Source organism: Vulpes lagopus, chromosome 23 (assembly GCF_018345385.1).
Source record: "Vulpes lagopus strain Blue_001 chromosome 23, ASM1834538v1, whole genome shotgun sequence".
Classification (NCBI taxonomy): domain Eukaryota; kingdom Metazoa; phylum Chordata; class Mammalia; order Carnivora; family Canidae; genus Vulpes; species Vulpes lagopus.
In genome coordinates this window covers 39,762,351-39,784,473 of record NC_054846.1, presented here as the reverse complement: position 1 = coordinate 39,784,473, position 22,123 = coordinate 39,762,351, and the positions used below count along the sequence as shown (strand labels likewise).

The window sequence follows — 22,123 nt, the reverse complement described above, 5'->3', positions numbered from 1 at the left end:
GAGCAGGCCCGTTTTTCAAGGGGGCACGCCCTCTCCTGCTGAACACAGTCCCCACCACACATGATAGTTTCTTTACCCTGCAACCATCAGATACCATCACAGCTTACATGTTTTCCTATGGGAAAAAGGCTCTGTTTCCACGGTGTTATTCAAAGTAGAAAAAAAGAACTGAGTTTGAGAAGACAGTGTTCTCCTTTCAGTGATGTTTCTAATTGGCCCCAAGGATATTAGACCTCATGACCCCAAGAAGGCAGAAAATTCATCTGAGAATAGTTTCCACTCCTCTGACTTTCAAAGTGGAATTAAGAACAGAGTCCAAACACAGTGATTTTTACCTTTAAATTTCTTTCACCTTATCTCTTGCAGTAATGGCTTAGTGTTTTGAAGCCCAGATTTTACAGCAAGACTGCATCAGTTCAGATCCCCTCTCTGCTACTTCTAATTATGTGTCCTCAGTCAAGTTACTTAACTCCTTATGCCTCAGTCTCCTCGACGGTAAAAGGAAAATACAGGTAGGTCCTGCCTATTGAGTTGTGACGATTCCGTGAGTCGATGAATGGGAAACACTGAAAACAGGGCCTGATACATGTAATGAGCCACAAGAGTGTTAGCTAGTGTAGTTGGTTTTTGTTTTCTGATTGTGCTGATGCATAATTTATTTTATGTTGGTCATATAACCTCCTGATTTCTAAGTGACTGATAAAAAGAAACTCACCCTGGTGTGTGGGCTTCACCTACACCTTGCGCCTCTACGTGTTCCCACCAGCTCCATGGTATTTGCATATTAAAGGAGCTAAATAACTACAGAGAATAGAATACATTCAGAAATGGCAGGGACCTTAGAGATCATCTAGTCTAGGAGTTGGCACAACTTTTTCTGTAAGCGGACAGATTGTAAATATTTTGGCTTTATTGCCATATGGTTTGTGACAACTACGCTATTGGGCTGTTGCAGCACAAAAACAGCCGTAGATGATGCAGAATGAATGGGTGTGGCTATATTCCAATAACACTTCTTTTTTATAGACACCGAAATTTGAATTGTGGAGAATTTTTTAATATCATGCAATATTATACTTCCTTTGATTTTTTTCAACCATTTAAAAATGTGAAAACCATTCTTAGCTCACAGGCTATAAAAAACAGGTGGACAGCTGAACTTGGCTGACCCCTGGTCTAATCCAAAGCTTGCAAAACCCTGTATTTTCACCTAGGAATTCCACTTGGAGATTTTTTTGTTGTTGTTGAAAAGTAAAGCTACCCTGGGATGCCTTGGTGGCTCAGTCGTTGAGCGTCTGCCTTCAGCTCAGGTCATGATCCCGGGGTCCTCAGATCAAGTCTGGCATCAGGCTTCTCCCTCTGCCTGTGTCTCCGCCTCTCTCTGTGTCTCTCATGAATAAATAAATAAAATCTTAAAATAAATAAATAAAATAAAATAAAAACAAAAGTAAAGCTACTTGAGCCCCACTCGAAACCCACTAAATAAAAATCTCTAGGTGGTGGGCATTGGAACCTTTGCTGTAACCACATTTTGACAATACCCAAGACCTTCATATGAGTATGGAAACTTCATGGCTTTCTTCGGAGATCTAGGAATGATTTAGAAAAGTTGATATTACAAGTGCTACATCACAAAAGTTAATGGGATCATTTGTGCCCTAAATTATTTAAATTTATTCTTTACATTCTTTTATCTTCATTATCAATGTTTTCTGTCAACAAAGATTATTATTCTCTTACTATGTTTGTAAGCACCTTGAAATTACTCTGAAATAACTGCACATTAGAGAAATCTCATGTTTTGTCAACATAAGAACATGTACATATTTTTTTGACACATTCTTTGTGGTGACAAAAAAATAAAATCTGAAAACAAATGGTCTGGTGAATAAATTCTGGTGCACACTTGCCTGAATATTATGCCTGTACTGTCCTGGAAGAGAGAGGTCCATCACATACCAATAACAAACAAAAAAAGTGTAGAGTGATATGTACAATATGATTCAACTTTCATTAAAAAAGGAAATACATTGATGACATTGGCTACCTCAGGCAGATAAGACTCGAGGGGGATGTGTAGGATGAAAGACTATTTCACTTCTTTTTTTTTTTTTTTTTTTTTTTTTTTTATGATAGTCACACAGAGAGAAAGAGAGAGGCAGAGACACAGGCAGACGGAGAAGCAGGCTCCATGCACCGGGAGCCCGATGTGGGATTCGATCCCGGGTCTCCAGGATCACGCCCTGGGCCAAAGGCAGGCGCCAAACCGCTGCGCCACCCAGGGATCCCTCACTTCTTTAAACATATCTTTACTATTTCGCTTTTTATAGGAATAGTTTTATTTTTATTTTTTTTTTTTTTTTATAGGAATAGTTTTAAAATAGAAAATTTTTAAGGTGTAAATTAGAAACAAAATCTCTAATAACCTTCATAGTCTATTTGGGACAAGATTCCATTTTCCTGGTAAGACAAAGAGGTCTGCTTCTGAGACCAACTCTGACAAAATAGAGAAAAATTAGTTTATAATGTGAATCTGCCTGGAAAATCACACAATTAACATCTTTTTTTTGTTTTTTTTTCTAACTCAAGTCAGCAGTTCAAGAGAATCTTTGAAGTGGAATTCCACTATAAGTCTCATTTAAAGTTAGATAGAACCCTGACTTTGAATAAGCTTTACAAAACAAGTCAGAAAGAAGCAATCCATTCTGCTTCTCTGGTCTTTATTTTCAGTATAGAGAGTATAATTTTAATAGTGTAATGGCTTGCTCCATTACAGAAAGTTTCTTAGAAAAGTAATCCAACTAAATAGTTGCTAATTACATAGCTCCCATTAGACTTCACTTTACACCAGTGTTTTCTCAGCACCAGCTTTTGTAGGAATTGTGGAGAGCACCATTATCAAATGCTCATCTAAATGATTCTGATTCATTTGGGCCCAACTGTCATTTCTGTGTAATTATGTTTGAGCATTAGGTAACTGATGCTTTCTTAAGTAAAGAGAGAAAAATAGATGAATCTAATAGATCTATGAAGTGGCTCAAAATTAAATATGCTCAAGTTCAAAGTGAAAATTTCAAGACTAAAAAGGGAAACTTCTTTCTCTAATTGCAATTTATCCATTTGTTCACACATCTGTTAAGTGTTTACTGTGTCAGGACCTGTGCTAGTAAGTGTATTTTGTGCTAGTACCCAAAGAAGGCAGTTCATCTTTTTCCTCCTTAGAAGAAGGAAGCTCCGAGAAGTTGGATAATGTGCGGTCACCCACTGGTTAAGTGCACAAGCAGAGTTATAATGCAGGTCTATGCGTGTATTTAGCAAATGTAGCAGCCACTCTTCTAGTATTCTATGAATATCCATATATCGCATCTTCATAATAACTCTAGGAGTGGGGACTTTTGTCCATGCCGTTTACAGATGAGTACATTTAGGCAGAGGCAGTTTACAAAATGACAGCACTGGAATTGGAACCCATGCAGTCGAACTCCAGAGGCCTTCTTTTGAACCATCACACTAGATGGCCTTTTCTGTCCTAAAGGCATTGTTGCTCACTGCACTGGTCTGCTTTGGAAGTCAGACCAACACCGAAGGATAGAACTAGATAGGGCTGGGTGCTGAAGTCAACAGCAAGGACTGTAGCATTTGGAATTCTGTTCTATTAAGTGACTGAAAACCCTACCCATTGCCTCTGGGGGAAAAAGGGAGAATTCCTTGAGTCATGCTATGGACTGTGTCATTCATATGTTAAACCCTAACCCCCAATGGAGCTATATGTGGAGATAGGGCTTATAAGGAGATAATGAAGGTTCAATAAACTCATAAAGGTGGGGCCCTGACACAATTGGATTAGTGCCTTATAATAACAACCTGATCCCCTGCCTCACGCCCATCTTTCTCTTCCTGGGGACGCACAAAACGGAGGTTCTGTGAGCAGGATGACAGCTGTGTGCAAGCCAAGAGAAGAGACCTCAGGATGAAACTAGCCTCACTGGAATCTGGATCTTGGACTTCCAGTCACCATTAGCAGGAGAAATAAATTCCTATTGCTTAAGTCCCCTCCCTCCCCACCCCCCACCCAGTGTACAGTATTTGTGATGGCAGGCTGAACAGACTAAAATACATTACGGTTCTGACAAGTCCCGGGGTTAATCTAATTAGGCACAGTTGGATTCTGGGACTCAAATAATAATATTAGGCTCTCAATCCCTCCCTTCCTCTCCTGCTCTCCTTTTTACCTATTCTTATTTTTGTTTTGCTCTAAATTGACCATATTCTCAGTCAGAGTCCTCTCAGTGCCCCAGCCCCACAGACTGACTAGTGATTCTCAGTCACTAGCCCATGCTAGTCAACGCTAGTGCAGGACCCTAGTAGAACCCCCCGGGAAGAATGCTTCTCTTCCCCAACAGTTCTGACAAAAGGGAACAATTGAGCCTTACTGGACTAGCTTGGATCAGATTCCTGAACCAATCAGCATGGATTGGCCAGGCCCAAGTTACTGCTTTCCTCCTTGGAGCAGGCAGCCTGGGGCGAGCCTCCTTTGAGCTATTGGCTGGAAGTGGAGCAGGGTGTCTACCTGGAAGAAAATCAAGATAGCTGCACCAGGAGAGAGAAGGGACCCAGGCCGGTCACACTAGTAGGTCCACTACAGTGTTATCAACCTTCTACTAGGCCACTAATGCTCAACGAGACTGCGTGCTGAAAGGATTTGGGAGCTTATAAAAAAAACTGCAGATGCCAGAGGCTTACCTTCAGAGATTTTGATTTCACACTTTTCCGAGAAGCCTTCCCAGGTTGCAGAGTCCAGGGGTTCTACTCGGAGGTACTTTTCTTTTTTATTTGGTAGCTTAATGAAATATGGTCTTTTCGAGTGTAAGTTATTAGAAACCAATGAGAGTGTGATATTGTGATTAAATATATATTTGGTCTTCATCCCTGTTTCTAGCATAGAGCTTCTAAACCTTTGGAATTTCCCAAGTGATGAGTGATAATGGTGTCTTGGTATTGCTAACAAACCGCTTTCAGCCTCACCTGAGTTTATGTTAATGATGTAATTTATGGAAAGCAGTAAGCTTAAGGCGGTGGGCTGGTGACTAGTTGCCAGGGTAACCAGCCAAGAGGTTAGAAGATTAAAACTTTTGGTCCTACCCCCTGGCCTTCTGAGAGGAGAAAGGGACTGGAGTTTGGATCAGTCATCAATGGCCAGTGATTTAATCAATCATGCCTGTGTAAAGAAGCCTCCATAAAAACCCAGGAGTAGGTTTGGAGGGCTTGGGCGTTGGTGAACACGTGGAAATTTGGAAGAGTGGCACCTGCATTGAGCATGGAAGCTCCACACCCTTCACCCATTCCATGCCCTATGCATCTCTTTCATCTAGCTGTTCCTGAATTAAGTATTTTTATAATAAACTGGTAATGTAATAAGTAAAATGTTCCTCTGAGTTCTGTGACTCAGCTTAAGCAAATTAATCCAGCCTAAGGAGGGGGTTGTTGGAACCTCTAATTTATAGCTAGTGGGTCAGAAGCACAGGTGACATCCTAGGCTTGCAGCTGGCATCTAACTGGGGCAGGTCAACATGTGAGAGCCTTTACCTGTGGGATTTGATACTATTTCAGATGGATAGGGTCAGAATTGAGTTTTAAGACACCGTGCTGGTGTTGGAGAATGGCTTGTTGGTTGGTGGTTTGGACCCCACATACACATTGGAATTGTTGACCAGAACTTTTAGAGACTCCTAATTCAACCATTTCTTAAAGTCTGTGTAAAATATGCCTACTAAAACGCAGCTGTGTACCAAAAATGGAATTCCTTTCCCTGAGAACTAGTAAGTAAAAGAAATAAAATTGTGCTTTGAGAAAAATTATAAGATATGCAATCAATGGATTAGTGTATAAATATGCAAAGCAAACTACAGGAATCAGATTGGAGCTTAATGCCAGCAGGACGACATGACATGCATTCTTACTATTTTATTTTTTTGACTTCTCATGTGTATGTGGTGCTGATAATGTTAACTTCCAACAGGAAAAAAAAAAAACTAGTGTATTTTTGATCCATATGCAGCTCTCTCCTTCAAGTATTGATCATTGCTAAATTTGCTAATTTTAGGACTGCCGCTGATATATTTATTTCTGGGGTTTATTTTGGTTTTGGGTTTTTGTTTTTGTTTTGCCTGTCTGAGAAATAAACACGGAAACAACCTAAATGATAGCACAGAGTAAAACAGAAAAGAAAAAAAATATAGAGCATGGAAAGGCTGTGAAAGCACATTCTTCAGAACTGATGAATTTCCTAGATGAAGAAGCAGCATGGACATTCAAAGAAAAAGGAACAAAGTGAATCTCATTTCTGATAGCAGTTGCTCAGTCTGCAGGAGAGCCTAAACTTCTATGAATATGCATATTAACAAAAGTGAGAAATCTAGCTCTGAAACTGTTGGAGGAAGAAATGGAAACTATCATTTAGGTAGCAGTTGGAAAATATGATATTCTCTTCACTGTATGCAACAGAAAATAATTCTGGCCTTCTACACTTAAGCAGAAATGGAGTTTGTTGAAAGAAAAAGTTTAGCTCATAAAAGCACCAGAAAACTAGGCTTAGAGTGTATGCAGAAACAAGGTTAGACCAGAACCCAAATCATGCTACAAGCCAATATGATGAGACACCATGAGAATCTGGACCTTGCAGTTGCTTGCTCAGGCCTAGGCACTGGGTGTCCTTGCCATATGCATTCTGTGGCTGGTTTCACACATACTCAGTGTAAATAGTGATTTCCCAATCAGCAACACCTTCATATAAGGAAATCTAACTGTAACCAAATTGTTTGTATTTAACTTCTCAGAAGAATGTGCAATTTATCGATACCGAATAAAAATGAAGATGCTTGTATCACCCTAATTCCAGTAATTCGGTGAAACTCAGTGTGCACAAGGATCTGCATATCCAAGGATATATACTGAAAAATAATTGTCCTCTTCAAATCTTTATCAGTGGCTTATGTGGAGATTTGAAAGAACACTTACAAAATGTCAAATAGCCAGAGCTGGAACAGAGAAAAAAACAATTTCTAAAAAAATCTATCTGAATGAGAAGGATTCTAAATATTTGTGAAAGCCTGAAACACTATGGTAAAACTGACAAAATGAAGTATAACAAAGGTACTTTTTTTCTTCTTCACTTTTTAATAACCAACTTTATACATACAGGATGAGGAAGACCTGACTTGTGGAGGAATTTCCTGTGAAAATAACTTGATGGGTTGGAATTGACCACAGACCTACTATGCATGTCATGTGGCTGCCAAATTAGCTCGGCTCTCATGTTACATCTGGGCCTCATGTTCAGTTCGGGAGGAGAGACATCAACAAACCAGAAAACCTGCAGGGGAGGGTGATCAAAATGATCAGTATGCTATGTTATATGAAAAATAGTTGGAGGAAATGGTAACATTTAGATTGAAAACAGAGAATAAAGGAAAACATAACTATTTTCTAGTATTATGTAGAAGAGAAGAAATCCCACAGAATTTCAGCTAAACGTGATCTATATTCCTCTAGCAAATAAAACACGAACACATGGATAGAAATCATATGAATATGCATTTTGTTCTGGAATAAGAATGAAATTTCTAACATCTGTAGGTTTCCAATAGGCAGTTTAATGAGCTACTGAGTTCCTTCTTCCGGGAAGTAATCAAGCAGAAACTTGATGGCTTATTATTCTATTGGGTGGAAGATTTTAAATATTTTAAATTTTCTTAATATTTTTAAGCATTCAAAATTTCTATTTCAGATAAGAAAATAGGTCTGCAAAGCAAAAAGAATACTAATCACTTGAGGACCATATTATATTCAAAATTCTTTACCTAACTGATTTTAGTCAGAGGCCATGGATGTAATTACAAAATAATCTTATTTTTGTCTCTCTCCATCCTTTTAATCCTGCTCAGTGGGGCTATTCCTTTCCCTCTTTGGATGACGTCCTGGGCCAGCCTATGACTTCACAAGTTATATTTAGGTAACAGTCCTATAGTCACTTCAAATCACAAACATGATCTGATTTACAATTTAAAACATCCATTATTGTGTTACGATCAAAAGTTAGAACTTGATTTGAAGTGAAAACACTCCTGTCTTCATGTCCTCATGGGCCTCAGACTGCTTTTTGGTTGGCTGCTCGCAGGACAAGAAGGCTGAGCCAAGGCAAGAGAGGGAGCAGAGAAAAATTTTCCCCAAAAGGCATGTTTGTTAAGATGATTGCATATTCTCAGGGGGCTGTTGGGGTAGGAGTTGATGTCAACTTGTTCTTACACAAGAATCTTTTGATTTCTGGGGGACTCCTCCTGGAACCCTCTAAGTACAACTCTGTTGTCATGGCCTGGGCCTCAGCTTTGGCTGGACTCCACTGTCCTCTCTCAGTTGCTGTCTCAGCTGGAATAGTCATAGGTGTGCCTACCACCTCCTCTCCTTGGTGTAGACCATGTTTCTGAGGGAAATCCCTTTAAAAAAAAAACATAACAACATCACATTCATAGTGATGGGTTGGATTGGCATCACATTCATAGTGTCCACATTTCACTGTGAGCTCAACGACACCTTTCACTTGGTATAGAACAAGGCAGGTGCAATTACTTCCCAGGGGCCTCTGTTTGCTCTGTTGTCATCAGATGTTTTCACTTCCTCAGGCATGAGGTAGCTCACAGTCCATGGGGCCCGGAAACACCTATGATGTTCTCTTAGTGGTTCTGCTGAAACCTCTCTCACCTGACCTAGCACTGGGACGCAGCATCACATACCACTCCCCACCTGGCAGGTGAGAGTGCAGCTCTCACCTAAAAAAAAAAAAAAAAAATGTCTCCCGACAAATCTGTCCTAAATCTCAGCTTGTCTGGTTCTTTTGCATCTATATGCACTCTGAATGAAGTGGGTAAAGGACTCCTAATCTATATGGACTTGAGTGTTTCCTTTGTAATTTTGCATTTTGAGCATCTGTTATACCTGACATCTATCATGGTGCCTTGGCCAAAAATTCCAATTAAACATCCCAATTATATTAATTAATCCCTTCAACAGGCCTATTTGACAGGGGTCAATATCCACATTCTATAGATAGGAAAAACTGAGCACAGAGAGAGGAAATAGTTTGTTCAAACCGTAATCAAGTGGCTTGTAGAATGTGAGACAGGATATGAGTCTAGAATCTGTTATTCACATGCGCACCATATTACGTTTAGATTAGCTGATTTCACTGTATAGACGAATCAACCTATGTGTGTAGTTTTCCTTGTGGATGCAGGGGGAGCAGAGTTGTTACTGCTGAAGAGCTGGAACCAAACATAAATTTCCAATCATTATATTTTAGTTAATGGCTACTCAAAAGCTCTGCTTGGGGGTGCCTGGCTGGCTCAGTAGGTGGAACATGTGACTCCTGATCTCAGAGTTGTGAGTTTGAGCCCCTTGTTTGGGTGTAGCGATTACTTAAAATCTAAAAAAAAAAAAAAAAAAATGAGTTCTTTGTAGACCAACACAGCCTGATGCATGTGCGTGTTAGCTCATTTATCTGTTTATATGACAAGTAAAGGGTAACAATAAACATTTGTTGAGCACTTACTAGGAGCCTAAGTGTTTTACCTAAATTCTTTTTAAATTTTTTTTTCCCTTCAAAACACCACAAAGTTAGCATCTTTTCCATTGTACAGATAAAGAAAGAAACCCATGAAAAACATGGGAGAAAACACTGAAGACAAAAGACCAGACTTTTTGTTCCTGTTCTTCCCCTGATTCGAGCTTGCTGGTCTAGTTCTGGTCTTAGACCAGCTTAGCTGGTCTAAGTTACTCCTTACGGCCACATTTCTCCTCATCTATCACCTGTGAAGAGTAACATCTGTCCTGTTTGCTGTGCAGGCTCCTCGTGGGATCAGATGAGACTGAGTGGGGAAGAACTTTTCAGACTCATGAAGTAGTGTCCTGAGTCCGGGAATCATTTCTGTCTGTGTTATTCCCGGTCAGGGAAGGCAGCCGCACTAAAGAGCCTGCAAGTGCATCCTTAACCAAACGCCCCATGACAAGGACCACAGAGAAGTTGTTGGACAGAGAGGAGCTAGTTTGCATCGCAGAAGAGAGACTGCATCCTGAAAATCATTTGAAAAGGAAAAGAAACAGAAAAAAAAAAAATCTCAAAATTGTATTGCTGAGACAGGGCCAAGCTGGGAAACCTTTGGGATACATTTGTTGCTCTTGAGAACTATTAGAAGGCTTGAAAATGAGAGCCAGGTGGAGGAAAAGAGAGAAAAGCCACGAACGATGAGCAGAGAGAAAGAAGAGGCACAAAATCACAAATTCAGGGAAAGCAAACACAGCGATACAGAAAAGTATTTTTAAATCCATTCAAAAACTGACCAGAGATTCTAAGATAGGACTGAATGTTTGCAAAACACAACAGCTGCTGCATTCCACAGTCTACAAGAGAAAGAGTGGAAACTTTCTTTTCTCTTTTCCAACAAGACATAACAAAGGCAGAGCTGATGTAATTAATGAAAAAAAGATGGCTATTTGAAACAGTGAAGGCACTGAACAACAGAATGGAATGGAAATGAGGTTCACATTTAGGGACAATTCATTATTTACCCGCTGTACTTTTTTTTATGCACACTGCGTTCTGCTAATATTCCTCTCTCCAGGGATAATACCAGACCAGGTTGGTGAGCTGTGCAAGCATGAGTAGTTAGAGGCTGTGATGGAAGGAGTGGGTGCATGGAGTTGGTCCTTGAATATCAATTAGCATAGTCCATCCAGCCTGAAGACTCTTACAATTGAATATTTCAACTTAATGGATCTGTTTTCAAATTCCCTTTAATGGCCCTTCTGTGACCATAATATCTACTTTTCCAGACATCCTAAGTAGAAACCATTATGGACAATGTATGTAGAATCCCCCAAGGATGGCATATGGAGGAGAGAATGCGGATTGCCAAATTTAGCAGCTCTGGAGAGAGTGTTTTTGAATTGAACTTGAGTCTACAGGGATTACCTTTCATTTATGACTGGCAAAACATATCTTCCCAATTCTGAAAGATAAATCCCACTGATATACATGTGGATTTCACAAGTGTTTCTCAAAAACCGAAAGACGAAAGAAAGAAAGAAAGAAAGAAAGAAAGAAAGAAAGAAAGAAAAAGTCCTTTTTACGAAATGCAGAAGTTCCGTAACTTTTAGAATTATGATGTCACATGTTCTTTTGGCAGTGTTTTTACTGCTAAATAGGGGATCTTGTGAGTACTGTACCACCTGAGGAAATGTGGTTCAGAAGTTTCATCCCTGAGACATAGGGTTTGATGATTTTTTTGAAAAATGTAAACTGGTGGACTGGCAGGGCAATAACTACACTCTTTGGTATTTTAAAGAAACATTTGGTATTTTTAAGTAACATTTCAAATGTAGTGGAAGGAGGAAACCAGAGCATTGTCATTTTTTTCTCTTTTGCCGGGTAAGATTAGTTTTTATTTTATTTTTCTTAATTTTAGTTGTATTATTGGCAGCACAAACACAGACAGCTTAAAGCACAGATCTTCAATGCACTTAGCTTCATGAAAACTCATCCTGGTTTATTTTAGTGTTCTAATTTCATTGTGGACCAGTGAAAATATTGTGGCAAACCCGAGCTGGTCTGCAAACCCGCAATTGAAAACCACTAGCCTGATTCACTTCATTAGCGTGAGCTGGTTCTCTACCCTAAGTCGTCATTAAAATCTTGTTCAAAAATGTATAACATCTAACTAGAAAGGAAACTCTTGGAATTTAGGACAAATGATTAAATCTTCTCGTGAATGTTTACATTTGTTGGAGAATGATATTTTATTCTGTCTATACTCTAAAATTCCTTAGAATAGAATTTTTTAATCCCCATTTCCAAGGACCTGATATAACTAGGATTTTACCCATCTTTGAACAGTTTCAATCAAAACTATTACCATATCTTGAGACGTTTGAAAACTTCTAATTTGCATGCAGAGAACATTCTTCATTCTAGAAAGGAACACTCTTCTCTCTTTCCCTTTTTTTTTTTCATCCTGAATAAGAAATCTTTTTGATACTCATTCTTTTTCACAGGTTAAATCAAACCATGAACTCCAAGAAACTTTGAAGATCGTTTTTGGGTTTTGTTTTGTTTTGTTTTACATTGTCTTGTGTTGATATCTAGTAATGAATAGTCTGCAAAAGGAGAATTAAGAATGCTTATTATTCAGCGATTTTTGGTGCTTTGATTCCAGCTTTGACGTTCACAAGATATGTCCCCTCTGTGAATTAATGTTCCCTCCCAACTATGATCAGAGAAAATTTGAAGAACATGTTGAAAGTCACTGGAAGGTGTGCCCAATGTGCAGCGAGCAGTTCCCTCCTGACTATGACCAACAGGGCTTTGAAAGGCATGTGCAAACCCATTTTGACCAGAATGTTTTAAATTTTGACTAGTTACTTTTTCTTATGAGTTAATAATACAATTTAGCAATTTAAAAAAAATCATCTCAAATAGACCACTATGGAGACCACAAGGTATCACTTATGTGCACCCTCTACCACACTTTTCTGACCAAGTGCTACTTTTGAGTTTTGTGTTACTAGGGTCAGAGTCAGTTTTCAGCTTATCAATAAAATATAATTGTAACCCTTGTTAATCTTACCAGCTTAATAACAACAAAAAAATCTTACCAGCTTAAGAAAAGTTTTTCTGTGTTTGTATCTTTATTTATTCCCCAGTTTGCAAAACTATATCAGTAAAGGAAGTGGATTACTTTAATGTTGCCACACTGAAAATATATGTATGTAGAGTGTGTCATTTAGCATATTTACAAGTTTCTGTTGACCTTGTTGATTGAGCATGACTACTAAATATTATGTAATAAAAGTAATTTATCATTTAAAAAAATAGTTTTATATGAGATTTGGCCAAATATGAAAAGTAACTTAATTTTATTAATGCTGGTAGAGTCGCTTTCCACTGAAAGTGACGACAAGACTAAGGATCAAGTCCTACCTTGTACTAAATTTTGAAAACCTACATGTGGGATATCTATATTCAAGCACATTTTTTTTCTTTTCCCTATTTCCTTGGAAATTCTTATTAGCAGTCTGACACTTACAGAAGAAAGAACTGGTTAAGTTCTCCCTCTAGCAAGACCAGCAGGCAATTTTCTTGAGCATTAAGTTCTTTAAGGGCATGGAAAGAATGTCTTTTTTTTTTCTTCCTCCTTACCCTATCACTCTAAATGCCAATGCATACTTAAATTCCATCCACCTAAACTGAGCCTAAAATCCCAAACCAAGTAATCCACACACTAAAAGTAAATTTTTTCATGGTAGATTAATCCAAATCCTGGAAAGTAGGGCTGGGCGAGGTGTTGATGAAGAGATTCACTTTTTTATTGATACCTTTTTGGGAGTGTTTGAATTTTTTTTACCTGATTGTGTTCCTTTTGTACTAAGTAAAATATATATTATCAAGTATAATTATATAAGTAAAAATATATCAAGCATCATTTTTTAAATCTGAAATATGTATTTTGCTAACCCTTTCCAATAACTACTTTTATTCTCAGAAGATAAATAAAACACAGATGGGGAGGTAGTAAAAACCCAACATGCATTTCTTAAACTAAATATATTATTGAACATAGAACTGGAAACTGTATTAAAACCAGCAGAGATCTGTTTATTTTTCTTAAACATTTGCTTTTCAATTCATGCTAGCAATTTTTCCTTATGCATCACACGAAGATGTGGCTACTCTACTGAAATTTGTTGGTGATTTTACCTACATTATCAGAGAACCAGTAGAGGTCGCCATCTACCACGTTCTAGCATGTTAGGGGCAAGGAAAAAAAAATCTTGAGTATTTGGTTAGTAAAAATGCACAAAGGGGTCAGAAGTTTTCAATATGAAGCTTTCCTCTTGGAAGCTTTGCATAATTGAACCAATATTCAAGGAAGAGAGAAAAGTATAAATAAAAATAATGGATACAAGATGTTGGTGTTACAGGACTTCAAAAAAACAGAATTTCTTAGAAATTACATAAAAATTTTTCTAGTTGACTTGGTTAATACAAATCCTTCTTCATGTCAGACTATTGGAACAAAAACCTCAAAAAAGTTATCAAATCCCAACATAGTAAAATCCGTATATTTGTAAAATGGCTTTGTGGTCTCTTTCTACCACTATGTTGGAAACCCTTGAAAAGCTCAAAGGTTTGTTTTTGCCCTGACTTATCCTGTGACTTTCTTTCTGTATATTAGACTTTTTTAATGTCTTTGTTTTCTCAACTACACAATAAAAGTTAACCTGTCATACAGTTAGTGGCACTGGTGGCTCTCACAAAGAACACTGAAACTTTGATATGTAAATACTGCTGCTGGGTTTCCCAGAGATAGCTTAAAGTTTATTTTCTTTAAGGCATGATTTAATTGAAATAATAAAAGATCTGCCTTTCAGAAGAGAAAATAAACTGAAACTTGGTAATTCCAGAATGGATAAGTGGGTAGACATATAAGGATATGCAACTTGAAGCAGGGAAAGCTTTTCCTATAAACAGGACTTTCTTAATGATAAATGATTGCCTCAGAAGTTAGTAAACTTTCTACCACCGGAAATATTCAAGTGGATGAGATACTCACTTGGTGAGTGTGTGTTAGTGATTTAAATTCTCAGGTGTGGGCGAGAAGCTATACGAAGCTTCTAAGACCAATTCTATTTTTTAAATTTTAAATTGATTAACAGTGTTATATTAAATTAATGTCAGGATAATACTAACTAATGCGACAAATACGTCTGAAAATTTTAGTGGCTTAAACAACCATTATTTCCAACTCATGTACTGGTCCCATGCTGTTATTGATGGTTGGCAGTGACTTCCTCTATATGGAGACTCAGGGACTTAGTTTCCATCCATCTTGTAGCTCCACCATCTCCTAGGGCCTTGAAGTACTTTGCCTCCTGGAAAAAGGAAAAACAGGGGATACATACCTACTTCTTAACTACCTAATCCTAGAAATGACACAATTGCTTCTGCTTATAATCCTCTGAAGAAAGTAAGTCCTATGTTCTCATGTGGATGTAGGGAGAAAAGGAAGCAAGACTTTGATGCACAGCTGTCTTTTCCACCACCCATCCCCCTGACTACTAAAAACATTCGTGAATACCCCTCTTCTTGTGAATGCGCCTCTTCCTACACATGAGACAAACTCCTTACCTCTTCAAGGAAGTCAGCTCAGAGTTGTAATCAGAAACCTCATCCAACTCAAAATCCAGAAAATCTGGAGGGTGCATAATCCTCTCCATCATGTATGGACGTGACTCCTTATAGTCCAGTGACCATGTTTATTTCCTGATGTCGATTACATCATTGGCCCAAATCCTGTCTACTTCTTGGATCCACATCCTTTTGCCATGTAACTTTGCAGTGTTCACACACAGTAGATGAAATATTGTGCCCACCCTTTGACACTGAGCTCTGCTACATGAGTCACTTGGAGCAATAGAATGATAGTAGACAAGATGTACGCAGAAGCTTGTCCTCTATCAAGAGAACATACTCAAGGCTAGTCTACACAAAAGTGAAAGGCACGTGGAACAGAGCCAGTGGCCCCAGTCAAGCATCCTAGGTTAGTTGACAGCTACCCAGTGAGCTAAGCCAAGGCAGCGACACCTGGTTAACCCCAGTTGATCCTAGACACATGAGTAATAAATGCTTAATGCTATATGACACTTGGGTTTTTATAATTGTTTATTATGGTAATAGGTAGCTGATACATTTCCTAAACTAGACTGTCACTCTTAGTGCACAAACTTGTTTTGTTTTCTGTAGTTTGTATAATAGCTAATAGTATGCCTTCCTAGGTTGGATTTTAATTTTCACTGTGCTCAGTTTCACATATAGCAAGACTTAGCTGAGAAATGCTTTAAATAATGTGAAACATAAGCCTAAATCGCTTTTTATATAGTGAAACACTCTTCTCAAATCACTTTCAGATCTTTCTTTGATTTCTGTAGGAACCCTCATGGAAGGTAAAACAGATATTAATTCTATACCATTGACTACCAACTCTCAGTGACTGAGTGACCTGCTCCTATTAACAACTAGTTAGTGACAGGGCCAGACCAAACACTCTGGAATCCATATCTCCTGGCTACCAAAATCTGTTGCCATCACTGAATAGGTCTTCATTAGAGAATTAAGGACACAACTCTTTTTCCGTTGCTAATCTATGATAAATATGGTCACAGCATTCTTATCTCGGTGCATATTTTTGAGTGTGAGCTTTCTTCCTTTAGAAATCTCTGATCCCAATTTATGACTATTTTTTCTTTTTTAAAAAATATTTTATTTATTTATTCATGAGAGACATAGAGGGAGAGAGAGGCAGAGACAGAAGCAGGTTGCATGCAGGGAGCCGGATGTGGGACTCGATCCCCGGTCTCTAGGATCATGCCCTGGGCTGAAGTCAGCGCTAAACCGCTGAGCCACGGGGGCTGCCCATGACTATTTTTTCTAATGGAATTCTTGCACCGATATTTTCTTCTTAGGTGAGCTACAGAACGAACTGTTCAGTCAAGAAGAATTGAATGCAAAGGGATTTTGGTGTAGAGCAGAATTTCTCAACCTCAGCACTATTGACATTGTGGGCTAGGTAATTTTTTCCCGGAGGAAGGAGGAGGCACCCTCTTCATTGCAGAATATTTAGCGGTGTCCCCGACCTGGACCTACTCTATGCCAGTAGAATTCCCCAAGTCATGATAACCCAAGTGCCTGCAGATATTGTCAAATACCCGTCCCCTCATAGAGAAATACGGGCCTACAGGTTAAATGAAACCTGGATTTTGCGAGTGTCAGGTTCCTTGAATATGAGAGCTGAGATCTAAGGATGAGATTACACAAACTTTTATTTTATAAGTGAGGAAACTGCATCCAAGTTATACAGGGTCATGGAGCTGGTTAATACCATTTCTCTTGACACATAATTAAAGCATTTTATATACCATATATCTACTCCCGTTTACCCTGCAAATGAAGGGATTTGGGGTAGTCTGTCTATCTTCTGATGCCTGTTCTTGGTTCAAGTAGTGATGTATTAGCCCATCTGTGGGTTTCTATAGGTGCCTGATACTACCCACGTAAGGCCTTAAACCACTTCTCTTCTCTGCCTCTGTAGCTCTTCCACAAGCTTGACTGTGATTGCCGTTCTTCCCCAGGCTGGGTCCTGGTGACAGTCTTGTTTTAAATCGCTTTCCAATCTATGCATTTAGGATCAGCTCTCCAGCTGTTCCCAAGACTCTGATTTTTTTTGACTGAGCCAAGATATAATCTTCTGTTTGTCCTCTTTTTCTATTTTAGGACTTCCTTGAAAACATCCTTCTCACGCCAAATTCTAAACCTTTGGATAACAAATGTTTCAAGGCAAGATCACCTCAACCCAAGATCTCCTTTTCTTTTCTTTTTTTTTTCTTTTTTCTTTTTTTTGAATTTATTTTTTATTGATGTTCAATTTGCCAACATACAGAATAACACATAGTGCTCATCCCATCAAGTGCCCCGCCTCAGTGCCCGTCAACCAGTCACCCCCACCCCCCACCCACCTCCCTCTCTACCACCCCTTGTTTGTTTCCCAGAGTTAGGAGTCTCTCATGTTCTGTCTCCCTTTCTGATATTTCCCACTCATTTTTTCTCCTTTCCCCTTTATTCCCTTTCACTATTTTTTATATTCCCTAAATGAATGAGACCATATAATGTTTGTCCTTCTCTGATTGACTTATTTCACTCAGCAAAATACCCTCCAGGTCCATCCACATTGAAGCAAATGGTGGGTATTTGTCATTTCTAATGGCTGAGTAATATTCCATTGTATACGTAGACCACATCTTTTTGTCCAAGATCTCCTTTTCTACAAAAAAATCTGTGTATCTCCTTTTAATTGTCATTACTTTCCCAAATCCCCATTCAGATATTCTTGAGTCATATTTATACCTTAATAGGTATAAACTATCGGTTTGCTCTTAAAAGTTCTGTCATCTCTTTGGAACATCTCTGTATTTTTGTTTCAATATACCAGTATTTTGCCCCCATTTCCAACTTGGAGTAGCCTGTCATTTTCATCACTGCTTTGGGGCACAGGGTATATTTTGCAATCCTGTCCTTTCTTTGAAACATGTAAGTGAACAAAACAAAATAGCTTTGTATGAAATGTGGATTAACAAATTCAGCCCTTTGGGAAGACTGTTCTATGAAATGAGTGGAAAATAATTATTTGATAAGGGTATGAAACTACAAGGGAAAGTTCATAATTAAAAAGCTTGCTATCATAGCATTCAAAGAGAAAGATGTCCTCTAGTTGCCTTCAGGAAATTGACTCCTTTCCTTGTAGCCTATCAAGAATATAATCTGGTTTCAAAGGATCATGTATTAACCTGTTATCAAAAGTTGCCATCATGTGGAGTAAAGAGAAAAAGTAGCATCCCATAGAGTGTCCATTCAGGTAACAGGCACTTGGAAGCTGGGTATTTTTATCCCTTCCTTCAGAGTGGTTACTCATTCCCTTTTAAAATTGTCTGACTCATTTAAGGAAGAGATGGAGGTTCGGAAAGACATAGAAAAGAAAGAGACTCAAAATCTCTGAGATTTTAGTCAGGGCAAATAACAACAGAAAAGATGTACATGCAAGGGTGCCGTTTGATTCGGTCATAGATAGAGGGGCTAAACAAATTCTGCTCTGGAAGGGACCTAAAAAGAGCAGAGTCCAAGATAAAGAAGAGTGGTGCAGAAGTGCGTGGGTGCCTTGCATGGTTCTGAGTGCCCCGTCGGCGTGCCGGCTACATTAATAAATCTCACCTGGAAAATGTGAAGGGTTCATTCTCAGCTCTGATTTCAAGTTATATACTTCTTTGTTTTCTTGAGGTTTTCTTTAATTTCAGGAAAAGTAATTTTCCAAGCTTAAGGAGATACTTTTGGCTTGTTGTCTGGGTTGGAAAGGAATAATTTTTATAGTTAGCATAAAAGCAAATCATTTAAAATGAAAGCCACTTGTTTAAAAAGTCGCTCACAGCTCTATGTTTTTAAGATACCTACTAATGAGTACTTTTATTCCAGGTGGACATTGTGTCTGAATCTTGGTGGCCACAAAGTAAAGAGGAAAGTTAATGATTATCAAGTAAATTCAGGCTGCGGTTATGTGTTTGTATAGGAAAGTTGGTTTTCTAAAATGCAGTTGCTAAAAAAAAATAAAATAAAATGAAATAAAATAAAATGCAGTTGCTCTGTTCGCTTGTGCTCCTCTTAATGCCTCTTAAAACAGGATGATTAAATCGTATGATTCAGTTCTCATTCCTTATTTATTTGTGGAGACTCCTGATTTTTTCAGGAGTCTCTGATTCCGACCTCTCAGTAGATGTTATCTAGCAGAAAGCAAACCACTTACACTTTGCCATGATAATGTTGTATAAAAAACAAACACAACACTTCAGAGGAACATACACCAATAAACATTTATTTTGACTTGGGAGCATATGGGTTCGCTGGAGTATTGCAGAGCTCAGCCGGGCTCTGTTAAGCTGAGCCGGGCTTGTGAGGGCTTCTGCGGCCTGCAGAGGAGCAGCCAGCCAGTGGCTGGCTCTTCCAGGACAGCCTCCGCAGGGACGATTCTTTTCTCGCTCTTGTGGCAGGGACCCAAGACAGCAAGCAGAAGTGGACAAGGCCACCTGAAACCTAGACTCAGAACTGGAGTTCTGTGGCTTAGGCCACTAAATAGGGCTAAATATGGCCAGTCGTAGGGCTAGCCCAGAGTCTGGCAAACCTCAGGACTTCATGGAGACACTAGAGAATCCCATCTCAAGCAGCGTAGACAGAGAGGGATGGAAATGGGCACATTTTTGTAATAAATCCACCACATGGGACAATAGTCTTGGCGAAAATGGGAATTGGCGGGGGTGGGGAGGTGGGGGGGTGCAGGTGGGGATGTCTTACAGCTGCATTTTCCACAGCAACATCCCACTTTTATGTAGATGTATATTTATTAGGAGCCATGTGATGCAATCTCTTTTTCGTACTATTTCTGCTGACAGTTTTATATCTAAGGCACTGTGGAAAAATCAGATAAACCAGTTCAAGTTTTTGGTATATTTTAATGATTCAGGACTTCATTTATCTAAGTAAATTTTTCTGCTGCCACTAACCTAATATTGTCAAATCTTCCCTTCTGTGTACAGAAATTCTGTGTACAGAAAAGTGAGGTTTTTTTTCTCAAACTTTCCATGGAGATTTTGACTAATGTGTTTCTTCTACTTACTCATATGTATGCATTTCCCCTATCACTAATTCCCCTCGGTCTGGAAATCTCTCTCTCTCTTCTCTTAAACTTACATTCCTCCTTCTTACAATAGCAGTACTTTGATTTTTCTGTGGGGAATTATCCTTCTTCCTGTCCGTGAAGACTGGTTATGACTATCGAGAGTTAGGGACACATCTCAAACTTGTAAATTGGCTCCTCTGCCAGGGGAATTTTAATATTTGGTTTCTTGGCCTCTCCTTTAATTCTATGAGTTACTTCATATGCTTCCAAGAAACTTATTTGCAAGTTCCTTATAATCAGAGGATACTAAAATATGTATCCCTTAAATTTTAATTTTCCTTGCCTGAAAAAATAGAGAGTATTGCTGTCACTTTAAGTTCTTATCTAAGGAATATAACTTAGATATTTCTACTTAAAATAAAGAAAGATATTGAATATTTGGTTGGGTGAGCAGCCATAGAGATGTTGGAGTAGGGACCATGGTATTAAGTGAAATACTATGAATACCATAGTATTTATTTATATTTGTTGACAGTAAAAAGAAGCTAGAGACAGGAAGGTTTGTGACTTAAAAATATATAAATATAAATATATAATATAAAATATATAATATAAATACAAATATAAAAATATATATATATTTTATTCATTTATTCATGAGAGAGCCAGAGACACAGGCAGAGGGAGAAGCAGGCTCCATACAGGGAGCCTGATGCGGGACTCGATCCCAGGACCCCGGGATCACGGCCTGGGCCAAAGGCAGATGCTCAACCACTGAGCCACCCAAGTGCCCAAAGGGTATGTGGTTTTTGAAGCTAATTCAGAGTTCTAATTATAGACCCCGAGAGGCACTAGATTTTAGTCTTGGGTAACGCATTTTCATTCTTAGCTATTAAAATGTGATTTATAACGCATCATCATACCAATCCTAGTGAGAACTGGAGATAATATATAAAGTGCTTGCCACATTATAGATGGTTTATACTGATTTATAAATATTAGTGTGATGCATTTAAATAGTGTAAAATTAACTTTACCCAAAGAAAGCCTGACCTTTGCCAGTGCTCCTGGTGTGTAACCTCTAAACCCCTGGAGTTTCCCAACTGACAGGAGCCTCTTTGCTATTCATGGTGGCTCCCTCAGACCATAGATGATATTTTATGGTAATGAGGTGACTTATGGTGGGCCCCTAGATAGTTCACAGTAGCAAGATGGCTCAGGATGGAGGCTTTACCAAGTGATAAAAAAATGAGGTTTTTTTAGTGCATGCACTATATATGCTGTCATTGTTATTATATTTTGGCAAATGTAAAAAAGCGTCTTAAGGACCTTCATGTATTCACATGTAATCTCCTAAGACCCTACCCTTTTTTAAATTAACATCTTATATTCTTAAATCCTTTAATTCTGCCGAAGGGATTTTCAGAAATATAACGTTTAAACTTGGGAAAAGATATCTTTGCTGGTATTAGGCTGCTGAGCAGGATAAAATCTTTCCAAAACTTACCTATAATAGTAATAATGCAAACCATTTAAAGAGTCCTTGAATATGCCAGACACTATGCTTAGTACTTTTATAGGTACATATTCTAATCTTTATAACCAAAGTGGAAGATATTATCATTCTTTTTAAGATGACAATGATTATTTTTTATTGAACTATAACTAACATACAACATTCTGTTAGTTTTAAGTGTACATCATAGTGATTCGCTATTTTTATACATCACAAAATGATCTCCACAACAAGTCTAGTTACCATGTGTCACCATACAAAGTTGTATTATTGACAATATTCC

General features: G+C 38.4%; 1 protein-coding gene across 15 annotated transcripts in view; it reads left to right on the top strand.

Annotated features, from left to right (window-relative positions):
- The window catches only part of METTL25 (methyltransferase like 25), a 150,818-nt gene extending 130,947 nt beyond the window's left edge, over positions 1-19,871 (top strand). For 12 of the 15 annotated variants that reach the window (XR_005985342.1, XR_005985345.1, XR_005985346.1 and 9 more), the window contains one exon: positions 367-2,095. The gene's annotated coding sequence lies outside the window, so the exon portion shown is untranslated. Of the gene's footprint in view, positions 1-366; positions 2,096-4,665; positions 12,505-17,377; positions 17,564-19,126 lie in introns of those variants that run through there. The other 3 variants (XR_005985343.1, XR_005985344.1, XR_005985340.1) reach the window with 3 other exon arrangements.
- Positions 19,872-22,123: the final 2,252 nt, after the last annotated feature.